The 12639-nt window shown below is 54.2% G+C and overlaps 1 non-coding gene across 1 annotated transcript; it reads right to left on the reverse strand.

Annotated features, from left to right (window-relative positions):
• Window positions 1-6901: 6901 nt before the first annotated feature.
• On the reverse strand, window positions 6902-6973 carry Trnam-cau. The gene has a single exon. It is a non-coding gene; the product is annotated as a tRNA-Met (tRNA).
• Between the last annotated feature and the right edge of the window lie 5666 nt (window positions 6974-12639).

Raw genomic sequence — 12639 nt, forward strand, 5'->3', positions numbered from 1 at the left:
CGAATGTCTGTAACGTTGGTTTTAAGAAAACGGGAGTGGGACTCGCTCCCACGACAGAGATAATAGTCTATAGGACTATAGGACAGTCCTATAGGACTGTTCATGATCAGAAAAAGTGACAAGGCTGTTATTTATGTGAAATTGCCACCAAAGCCGTTTACAAATATACACTAAGTAGAAGTTGATTATCATGCCTGCTCCTCAGAACAAATCCTGTTCGATTCTGTCTGTTGGACATCGGTCCTACTCGAGATTGTTCCTCGAGTTCATGACATGAGAAGAACTACGAGTAGAACTCTCACTGTGTTCATCCAAACACCACTAAGCACCGGTCCAAGCCTTTCGAACGGATTACCTGCCACAGCTGTGGCCGTTTTGTCATCACAATGCCGCCATTAGGCTCGTCTCGGGTCGGAGCCAAGGGGCGCATTCCCATCATTGTTCCGACAGAAATCGGGGCTGGTCTGCTGGCGGAATCGGGCGACTTACGCGGCTTACCGGCCGCGGGTCGGCCGACATCGGCTGTCGGCTGCCATGATAACATTCACCGGCTAAGTGAGCCGTGAAAAAGATCAGCCCCTAAGAGGCAGTCATCCCGACGGGTCCGCTCGCCAAATGATCTCGCGCTCGCCTGCCCGCTCCGGCGACCACTATCAGGTGCGGGCGATCAGGTAGGGGGTAGCGCTGTGGTCAGCCCGCTCACGCTGCCCCAGTCGTGAAAATAGCTCAGAAGAAAGGGGATCGACGAGTTGAGGGAAGAGAAGGGATGTGGAGGAATGAGAGCGGTCTGCGGCCTATCTGCCGATCGCGGGACGTTTTAGAGCGCGTGCGCGCGGCTTGGAAGACGCGAGTGTTGTTATGACGGCTGTCAAAGCATTTCATCGTTTGAGAGGAATGAGGATTTCGTTAGTGTAAGCCGACCTTTGACCAAAGCTGCGCTAGTGCATTACAGTGAAGGTGATTGCCAATTCCTGCCATAAAATTATATCAAAAGTGTATCAAATACAGGGTGTTTCACAATAAATGTTACTTTTGAATAGCTTAAATGAAGATCTTACTTGTTCGTAAGCGCGTAAATTTTATATGCATTTTGCTGCAAATTTGTTGCGGTTTTTAGTCCTTATATTCTTTTTTTTTTACAAACCGTCAACGGTTCCATCTGTACCTATGGTCGTGCAATGCCAACACTGTCAAAACGGGTCAATTCGCCGTGTAGGTACAGATGATGAGGCGGTATGGGTGGTCATGCATTACGGCGCTTTGCGGAGTCTGACCGCAGCTCAGTGCGACGGAGTTTCGGTAGTCATTTTAAAAGGAGGAAGGATATTCCGTCAGAAATGTCTTTCAAACGGGTGGTAGAAAGGTTCCAGAAAACTGGAAACACGAGACCAGCCCCACCTCCTGGCCGGACGGCGATCCCAGAAAATCTGGTTGAAAAAGTCAGACGGAAGGGTGGCATAGTGGAGAACCCGTGAAGACTGAAGGGTGCTGAACTGAAAGTTATATGTTCATCAGTCCTACTGTTCTGCTGTCTCATGTGGTAATACTCATGAGCCATATGTAATACATGTCACTGAAACATCGTCGTTTGAAAAGCAACACTCGTTGTGAAGGACCCTGAAGCTTAACAGCGAATTGACCCGTTTTGATGGTGTGGACATTGCACATACATAAATAATGCAGTTGATGATTCGTCAAAGTTTTTGTAAGGATAAAAAACCCGAAAGAATTTGCAACAAAATTAATATAGAATTTATGGGCTTACGAATAGTTGAGGTCATTTTAAAAGCTTATCAAAAGTAACGTTAATTGTGAAACACCCTGTAGAAACAAAAATGGAATTGCTTAAAAGAAACTAATTCGCAGAGCAAACTGTTTTCTACTCCTGAAATAATATTTCAGCAACAGCATGTGCATCTTTCCACAAATAAATATTCTAACCACCCTTTCTTCGACCCACCATCCATTACCTCCTCGAGCTGGTCCACAAACATTGTTGTAGCACAGCTATCGGCTAGTGTTCTCACTGCACAAACAGTGCCTGCGGTGACAGCTGTCGGCGCCGTGCTGCCATATGTGACGTCATCGAGCCATCCGGCCACACTCGCCGAGGAGGTGACACGGACAAACGGCCGGCCCTGTCCCCGCTGTTATGACGGCAGGAGATAGCGACGCGTCAAAATAGGCGCCCGCGCCTCCCCGCGGAGATGCTATCTGCCCGTGTGTGGTCAGACGCGGCGGTCGGCAGGCCGAGCGACGGAAACGAGTGGTGTTCGGGAGTAGAAGTTAATACCGGTCGGGTGATATCTGTTAGATTGTGTCCGAAACTGGTCCCCAAGTTTTGAAATGGCGATTCCTAGTCAGGAGTCAACCTCTCCATTCGTTCAGTCACAAGCACTTGCCCATCAGACCCAATCAACGCGACAGAAAATGGCAGCCCATCTGAATTCCGAGGACCCATGTAAAAACAGCGTGCCAGGTGTGATAGCCTCCGATCTCATAGCACTCGAACCTGTATACATATATCAACATAACATACCGGTGGTCCAGCTGGCTCGGTCACCGGTCACAGCCATGGTGTGCCCAGCTGGGCGCCGGCGGTGTCCGAACTGCTCGCACCGCGCCGGGCCGGGCCGACGGCAGCTGACCGGTCCAAATCACTCATCCTGTCGCTCGTTATGGCCCGGCCGGCCGGCGGCGCAGCCAGCGCGGTGACTATGGACTTGCCAGCGGGACGGCCGAGTCCATTTGGCGCCACGCCACCCACAAAGAGCACGTCCTTAACGCAGCTGTCGGGCGGCGCTGCGCGACGAGCTGCCTCTCATCCTCACACGCGAGAATGCGCCGCTCTACCGCCCACTTGGGTGTTCCATTGTGCGCCGCTATGCTCACCTTCGGCCGCGCCATCCATCAGGGCCAATTTCACTATTTTCCCAACGGCGGGGTGTCGGGCCACCCTTTGGCCGGCTGCCTTCCGCCCCCTCCTGTCCTTCTTCCAAAACAGGCCTTTCTTCGGCTGCCCATCGGCGCGGCCGTGAGAACATTAATCACGGCACTCGGGCGAGTTTACGTTCCGTCGATGGCTGAGATAAAGTGGTGCCTGGGTGGCAGCCAGTGTGAAGAAGCAGCCACTGTTTTCGCCGATTTAGTGGGGAAAACAGACGGAGAAACGAATCGTCCTACCACCCACACAGTGCGCGTGGGTTAGAGGGACGGAGGTAGGGAAAGAGCGGGCGTTCAGGAGAGCAGATAGAGGAAAGGGATAGAGAGCGGCGAGCAGAGGGTGGCCTGAATTATGGCGCGCTCGCCTATTAGCGTGTCGGATCGCCACGCTCCTCCTGTCATGCGGACACCCCCTTTGTCTTCCCTTTCCCCTTTGATTGGGCTGGGCCGGCCGGCGCGGCGCCACCTCATTACCATAAATCCGGTGACAGTTTGAAGTTCAATCTTTTGATCCCATTTAATGATACAAACCCGCCTCCCTCGTTTCGGAGACTAAATCTTTTCAACAAACATATCTGTGCCGAGACGCGACCAACTCTTCTGCTTTGCAAGTGAAATTGCCGACAAATTGCCCCCGGATAGGGGGATAATCGCGACCTATCGGCTGGCTGAGCGGCCGCAGCGAATGTGACGCCGCTCCCCCGCGCGCCGCGCCGTGGGCGAGCTTTGTTATAGCAGGCCGGCCGCTGCCGGCAGCGATTAATCAAAGGATTGTTTTACGCGGGCTGCCACCGGCTGACAGCTCCTCTCCGAACAGACGCATCACCCCCCCCCCCCCCCCCTGGCCGGCTGTCTGACCGAGGGGAGGGGGATGGCAGCAACTCTATATGGGCGAGGCACGTGTGATGAAGATTTATACATCGGTGGCGATGCATAAGTCTGGTGGTCTGCTGTATCTTTTCTAGGTGCTGATGGTGATGTTTTTCCTAAATTTAGGCAACATTATAATTATATCGTAATTAAACTAGCGGTAGTTCACCCACAGAATGCTTTCTGAAGATATTCGATTATGGGCAACAAATCCTTTCTTACAAGCATGCACAGCGCCTCCAGAGATATCTGAATCGGCCCATAACCTCAAACCAGAATATGTTGTCAATAAATACTGCTGAGTAAATAACGCCTAATACTTGAGGGTCTATAAGTAGGCTGCGTCGTTAGTTAGGAGCTTGTTCGAGATAAATTTCCAAAAAAGATGATTTTTGAATATTCAGTGGCGAAAAGTTTGACAGCTTCACAAAAAAGTAGGGAAACAAAGTAATTAGGTAGCCCAGACATGTCACTTTGACGTCACAACCATCTGATTTGTGATAGCGGCAAGATTTCCCTTTGGATAGTAAATGTAAAAATGAGTTTTTAGACAAATGGTACCTACATGTGTTGATAACCCTTCCAGATGCAGATGGCCTTTATCTACCGTGAACGCATAAAAACCGTTTTGTACACCAATATTCCGATAATTATCTCAAATATCACCCATGACGAACCGTTTTGACGTAAATGACCACGTTTCCCCCATTCCCATTTCTCGTTTTAATCTAAAATCTGCAATATCTGCGCGGCGATTCTGGTGGCTCGTTTTGGTCGATTGCCTCTCTCGCGCCGCTGCTCGTGCCCAGGTCTGGGCGGCTGATCGGCGCCGACTGCCGCCAGCAGCTCTCGACCAATCACCATCTGTCCCGCGGGCTACCGTTAGCCGGAGCCGACGTCCGGCCGCCGCTGCCGCGCTTACTTACATCGAATCAGCAGATACGGACGCCGTTATTTCCAGCAAAGCCGATGAACTATTCCGACAACGCTGCTCCGCCGCTCGGCCAGTGGGCCGGAAAATTAGCCGTCGGAGTCGACTCGTGTCGCTCCCGACGAAAATTGGCCCGGATAACAGAGTCGCGCCGGCCGCTGATTCCATGAATGTAAACGAGCGCCGTCGGCGACTATGATTCCCCGGACACGGCGGATCGGCGCGCATCGTCGCTCCCCGGCGGCCGCCGGTCTCCGAGAGAGCCTGCAGCAGATGGAGACGGAGGATGGTCGCAGATATCTCAGGCTGCAATGTGGAACGAAGGGACCTGTTTTCCCTTATCAGTAAATAGATAGATGCAGCGCATGTCTGTTGATGTAGCGAATTATATCAGCTATGAGAAGTAAAATATGCTAGCACGCGAATGAAGGCGTTATCCCAACTACATACTCATGTTGATACAAATGAAAATCAAAGAAGCCGCGATGAAAACTTTGTGCTGAGATGGCCTGGTCATCACATATGCTGCCAAGCTCTCATTCATTGAGCTCCAGATCATCTCGCCAGGAATGCGATCAAGGTATGTTGTCCTCCCGGAGATTTGATACGGTGCCGGCACGCGCTAATCACGCCGCCCGAAATGGCCTCTCAATGGCCTCCCGGGCTCCCAACTTTGAACGGCAGTTTCACCGAAGACGAATGACCCCGGCGCGGAGCGAATCGGTCGCCCGATCAAAGGGCGGAACAGCGTCCGCGCGACGAGCGAAGCGCCAGAGGATCGCTCACTCCGACCGCTCACTGGGGATGAGGTTCCGCATATCAGCGACACCGCTGTCCGACACTTTCCGGCGCGGCGGCGACGGCGGCGCGACGATGCGCCGGATTTGATCGGAACGCGCCGTCACCGCCGGCGAGCGCCGGCGAGCGCCGCCGGCGCTGCCGGTATCAATTACGGATTTATAAATTGGCCAAGATTACATGTTTATAATGCGGTGGCAGCGCCGCGCGGCCATTTGTCGTGAGTGATAGGGGCGCGAGTGACAGCGCCGGTGCGGAAACGATCCACCATGGCGCGGTGCGCCGACCGGCACCGGCGCGCGCCGTGACTCGCCGCGCCGCGCCACCTCGCGCCGCGCTGCGCCATTCACGCCGCGGCGCCTGGCGCGTCACTTTATCGCGTCACGATGTGTCACCTGCGCAGCGTCCAGTCACGCTGCAGGTGTCTCACCCATGGCGGCGAGGGCGGAGTCGGCAGGGCCCAGTCAAACTGTGACCGAGAGCAGCGGCGCGTGCGGCCTGCGTTCTATCCTCTCACAGAGACCCCTCGGCGGCCGTCTCCGTCACCGGAAAGTCACCCGCCCGACCACCGATCGGTGTCGGAAACGGCCGCGCCGGTGCGGATAAGAATGACGGACGCGGTTATAAGCGCGCTCGCTCGGTCTGCGCCCTGATGGAGCAGCTCATCGGAGCGCCGGCTGGCCGCGATGGCCCAAATCTGGCCCGTCAGACGCGATCGGCCAATATTTGAGCCGCTCGCGGGCTAGGACGACTCGGCAAGCCGCCGTTTGTCACCGACATTGGCCATATGCGGCGGCCGGAGCGGGCCCCGGCGGTCGTCAGCGACGCCGATCCGAAATCCGCCGCCCATCGCCGGTCGTATCGCCCCAGAGGCAATCAGCCAACGACAGCCACAAGAGCCTCTGAGGCTCCAGAGACTCACTGACCTCCGGAACGCCGGGGACGTCGGGAGCCGCAGGAGTCTCTGGTGACTTCGGATGTCAATTGATCTGCTAACATAGGGACCTTGGGAGGTTGTTGCTGGGAGTTCTTCGTCTTTCTTCATAAATACCTGCCTGTCTTTTCGTGGTTTTGTCTGATATAGTTGCATCACTTTAGGGCTCTATGTCTCTTAGTGTCCCAGGCATGAATGGTTAATACCTACATACCTACATCCTAAGAAAATTTCCTTGTTTACGTAGGCACGCTGCTCAGATGAAATCATAGTTAATGATTTATTTATATTTCGCGGAAAGGCAGCACGGGGAGGAATGAAGAGCCAAGCAGTCTCCCAGCATAATTTAGGTTACGACAGGAAAATGGTGGTCTGTCAAGAAATTCCTGGCCGTCAACCCTGGCGGACCAGGAATCGGACAATCCTAGCAGAGCGTGGTTTCGATCCACGGACCTCTGGGTTATGGGCCCAGCACGCTTCCACTGCGCCACTCTGCTGATGGTTATTGGAGACGGAGTGCGTGATTCTGTGGGAGGGGGGAGGGTGCAATTAAGGTCCACTCTTGGGCTGGCACTGAAATAAACGTTTTATTTTGCATCATTGATCTAGGGAGTGAGAGAAACCCTTAGGAAAAGACATCTCGGCACCTGCCCCCTCCCCCAAGGGGCCAGGTCAAAATGGTAGCATCCGGGCAAATCGCCACCCGTCAAAACCACACGACGACCAATCTGCCGTCCGACAGCTCACCAACAGGTTCGCGCGTCGTCGCCGTTGTCGCCGCCGACGTCCAGCGGACCGCCCCCGTCGGTATCGACCCGACGATTTGCCCGGCGGCCGCTGACCCGTGGCGGCCATCGCCCTCCGTACGGCTCCGCTAATAGTGGAGTCGAGAGTCTGAGTCCCGAGTGGGCACAGAGGTGATCGCTGAGTGGGCCAGGGTGACAAGATGAGACTGAAGCGGTAGGATCGGTGAAGATCTCGAAACAAGAGTCTGTCGTAACCATTGAACGGGAGCGTGCGATGAGTCGATGACCGAACGGAGACGCCCGAGATGACCGCTATACAGGCGTCCCAGAACGATCGCCGACTGATTCCGTGATGACCGAAAGGAAAACGCCCACGTGACAGCTGACCTGGGCGCTTTGGTGACCGACGAGCATATTCCCCAGCTGACCCCTGCACCGACTGGCGCCTGTCTACCTTTGCGCACGTGCCCTCATGCGTTAGTGCAGTCGGTATATCGCAATAACAGAGTGAGTATATCGCACACTACATGACGCTTAATGGCGTGCGCAAGCTATTAATCATCATTTCGCACCCCATTGGTAATACCAGGGGAAATAAGGTAACATGAGGCCGATAGACGGATACGCAGATCTGTGATGGTCGATGGAACACTCAAGTGCGTGCTCATGACATATGTAATGTAAGCACTTTACTTGCAGCGTCAGTAGAAATATGAAAAGCTCATCGGCTCGCATGCGCATTGTTCATGTTCTTCCCTTGGAAGCCGTACCATCCTGCAGCAGATAATGCATGCATTTTCTCCATGAAGACGATCCTCCGTTCTTATTGCAGATCGTTGCAGTCGCAATGCCGCGAGGCGAGATGCCAGCCATTTCTCCCCTCTATCTCGTGTGATTTCCAGACAACTCCGCACTGACTGCGAGCAGGAACACTTCCAAGCAACTGCAAACCAGGATGAGTATGAGTATTTCAACCTTTGAACCCGGTCCACGCTTGTGATTACACGCTGTCATAATCACGACTTACGACATAAAACCCTGGAATTAGTCGTCCCATAGTCTCGGCATCAAAGGAGAGCGACTCTTGCGCCCACGGGAGTTGAGCTGGGCCGTTGGTGTCAAAATCGGTGTTGTGGCGCCCACTATCAGAGGCGGCGTCAGGCCGACAGGTGGGGAGGTATCGGGCCGCCCCAGAGGCGGTGCCAGGACGGCAGGTGGGGCGGGCGGTGTCTTCCTGCGCCGTCGGGCGGCGGGCCGCTGGAGCCGGGCGGGGGCGGGGGCGGGGGCGGCCAGGCGCGGCGGCGGCGGCGGCGGCGGCGGTACCGAATTAGAGAGCACCGGACGCGGCCAGCACGATATTGTGTTGTAAATCAATAGGGAGCCGGGCGGCGGAGCGGCCGGCCCGCCCGCCACGTCCGTGTGAACATCCAGCGCCATTTATCAAAGCGTCGTTAGCGGGTCTATTTTTCATCGCGTAATGGCGCTACATATTGCGGATTATTATTTTATATCACTATGATTACGTGAGTGGGCAATTTGGTAGGCGCCGCCGCCTGTGCGCGCCGTGTTTGCCCCGGCGGCACTCACGGCAGCCGGTAAGACGCCGATCGACTTCTTGTCGTCACTCGGGCCGCCAATTCGTGATCGGCAAATTGACCTTCCCCTCGCGAGCGCACGTTCCTGTACAGATGCGGCAGCTCCGGACTAGCGTGGGCAGCTCGGAGGTCTGGTCCCCATTGGCTCTGGCCTCGTGACCCGACCCAGGTCATCAACAACGCAAGCCGGATGTGATGTCGGAGAATTATCGATGAGATGGAAGCCCTGCTGTGTGCTTAGCCATACGCTGGGGAACAGCGCCGGCTACCGCCTATAAAGTCTTAGCCAAAAAACGGCCGTAGAAAGATTGCGATCAAACTCGCCCTTCTACATACCTGGCGGTACAGCTATACCCGGAGCATTCAGTCGGTATACACATATCTCAGGGCATCGGCAGCGTCATGGCATGCAATCAACCCATGAGACCACCGGCCAGCAGCCATACTGGCTGGGGGCACGCGCCTCCACTGCAGGTCCGCACGCGTGTTCACACGGCTGGCTACCAAAGTGGCTCAAACGGCTGCTTCGCACACTCGTTCTTGACAGCACACACTTATGGACGTGAGTTTTATTGTTAATGCGCAAAAGTCTGGCATACAGTCGTGATAGGTGGTCGTTCCGCTGATGGACTGCGAGTGTGTTCGTCTCAGGCGGCGCGGACGGTGTTGCGTGTGTGAAGGACCACCTGCCTGGCATACCATATGCTGCAGTGAGCGCGGAGCGGCCCGAGGTCACAGTAAGCCACGCAGCTGGTCGGTCCGTTGACCACGCCGCCCCACAGACAACGATGACGTATGTGCCGCTCCCGGCGGCGCCCGCAGCTCACGGCGGGGGTCGGAAGCGTATGTAACACTGCCCTCCGGTGTAGAGCTGGCAGGAGGGGGTCATTCTACACCGCTCAGCGGCGTCATTGCGTGCCGCCGCCGGCACCTGCGCGCAGTCGGGGTCGTCATCGGATGTCGGCTGTTCTCACATATTCGGAATATATCCGTTTCGGTTGGCGCGGGGAGAGATATGAGTGGCTGCGGTGAAATAACTCTGCGCCGCTGACACCCTTTCCCTGCTCCAGTGTCGGAGTTGGGTGCGATATCGGGTGGCGCAATGGCGGCCGCATTGCTGGGAGACCGGAGGGGTGTGTGCTGGGGTGAGGCGAACGGTAAATGTCTCTGTACTTCCCGTGTTCAGCGACCTGGTCAAGTATTCGCGGAAGTCTAGGATGGCATGTCGGCTCAGTCATTTGCATTGCAGGTAATTAGCGTCGGTTTAGCACTCGTTAATATAATGAGGTAAGGGAAACGTTGCTTGTATAATGTATTACCTATGGCAAAGTGTAATTTGTCCCGTTACTATCTGACATATTTGAGCAATGGGATGTTTTCAATTAACTCCACACCTGTCCCCGTTTTGCAAGTAAATGTATATCTTGTTGGAAAATTCAAAGTTTATGTTTCAAAGTCCGTCTTAAAGCAGTACATTGAACTCGTACGATGTACGTATGTATGTATGTATGTATGTATGTATTGACACCAAAAGCCTTCCACATATGGCGTGGCGATTACGGCTTACACGCAGTTATGTTGTAGAACTGTTAATTTTTCCACCCCTAAAATCTCTAACGTCTAAATGAATGCACCCTGTAAGCCAACTAGTAAATACACACAACACCTGACCACCACGCTATCACCCCACACCCCACCCCCACCCAGGCTGTCACCAGTCGCCACCCCTCCCCCTGACCCCTCCCGTCGCTCCCACCCCCTCCGTGCGGCCGTCGGTCCAGCTATGACTAATGGCTCACCGTCGGCCGGTACCGCCGTGTCCCGATCAGCCACATCGACCCTCCGTCGGCGCCAGAGGTGCGAGACAAACAAACATGCTAATTAATATCGTGTGAATGTCGGACGCATACAAATGACCTGGAGACCACCGTCCCCCACGCTAATACAGCGCTAAAACAACGAGAAAGCGGACGCTGAATATGCAGTCGCATAGCTGATGAGCGCTTTTCACACGTTTAGTGGTGATTTCTGAATAAAATTGTGGCTGGAGAAGTGTGGAGAGGTGGTTATGTTGTGTGGATAGGCGCGGAGATGTGGATGCGTGGTGTGGGGAGTTGCGGGTTTGTGGATATTTGGTGCGGAGAGATGCAGAGTTGTGGAGAAATGGCGAACTACTCGGTATAATACTAGGTGTGAAGAGGAACAGAAAAAGTTATAACCGGAGAAAGAAGCCCCTTTTCATTTTTGCAGCGGATGTAAGGACAAAAATAGACTCATGAGAAAGCAAAGGCCTGATTTCTAAAATGCAAGAAACCGTATTGCGTTTCAAGAAATCAATAAACCAAATAACGTTCCTGATTCCTAGACAAATAAAGGTTTAGAATGAGAATTAATATAGTCTCTATTTTGCTCTATTTATTAATATAGTCTCTAATTAATATAGTCTCTATTTTGCTGAAACATGATAGGTCTTTGCGAGGTTATCTATAACACTTCCATCCCTTGCAAACGGAATATGCCGACGACATGATGCTTATATTTCTGCTGACCAGTTTATCAAAGCATTATGTGTGCCATTGGTCTGGCAGTATAAAGAGGCGTTTATTTTGTACTGGAATGTGTTTATTTACACTTACTTCTACATCTGTGGTCCACCGACTTTGTATATGTCTCGCATAACTCAGCATTGAGAACGATAAGGTCGCTATGTGCTCTGTCTGAAGAGGGATATTTCAACAACAGTGATAATTAGGTATCGCAATGTGATATGTCAATAAGTACGGAAGGCTCTGACTTCGCAATCTTTTGGACAAATTATTAGTAGCAAGCGATCCCAAGTCGACATCTACCATATCAGCCGCGGAATCTACCCTGTAAATCGATCGATCAGTTGATTTTTGATCCCTGTAACACAGCTCACTGACCGGGAGGGGGAGGGTGGACTGCAGTGCGTATCACGAACCCGATCCGCGGCGAGAGACCTGCCCTCCAGTGACCCTGCCTCCCCTGACTGCACCACGAGCTGCGCTGTGATCTAATGACGTCACAGGCCCACTCGGCCGCCCCCCGCCGGCTGTGGCGTCACGCCGGCAGCTAACGGATGACTGGACGCTAATTGGCGCCATTGTGACGGCCGATCGTGACGTGGTGACGGGGGTGACTGGGCGCCGCTCGCCGCGGGGCGCACATATCGCCACGGCGGCCACTTGTCACCGCGCGCGGCAATGGCCGCCACTGGAGCTGCCGGGGGTCTGGGGTCGGGTCACTGCAGCAGTGGGGGCTGGGCTCGCTGTGGACGTCCAGAGCCACCCGGCGACCGCTCGGCGCTGGGGGCGTCGAACGGCCCGGCCGGCCGCCGCCGGACCCAGCAAAACCACCGAACGCGAGCCGCCGAACACTAAAAGGCACGTGACCGGCTGACGTGCGACGACCAAAAACAAAGCCACAGCTCGCGACCGCAGAAAAAGCAATCGCCTGTGTGAATCAAAGTGAAGTGAGCGACGAAAAACTTCCACGGTCGACACTCGACAGGCGCGCTCAGAGCACAAATCAGCGCATTAGCGAATCGGTGAATCGTTTAATTTGCGTCTGACAGGAGGCAATCAGAGCCATCGATAAGCTCGGGCCCACCCTGCACCGCTCGCCATCCATCAGCTCCCCATTCATAATAGAGAAGGTGTACGGAAGTTGGCTTTCAATTTGCCGGTGTGATCATCTATGGAGATATCTGGTGGTTTTTGTCGACATTCCGCAGGGCGGGCTGAGCAGCCAGCCGAGATTGATCGTGGCAGCACTGATGGTGATACAGATAGGGAGATGTTG

Source organism: Amphibalanus amphitrite, unplaced genomic scaffold, assembly GCF_019059575.1.
Source record: "Amphibalanus amphitrite isolate SeventyFive unplaced genomic scaffold, NRLGWU_Aamphi_draft 000100F_arrow, whole genome shotgun sequence".
Classification (NCBI taxonomy): domain Eukaryota; kingdom Metazoa; phylum Arthropoda; class Thecostraca; order Balanomorpha; family Balanidae; genus Amphibalanus; species Amphibalanus amphitrite.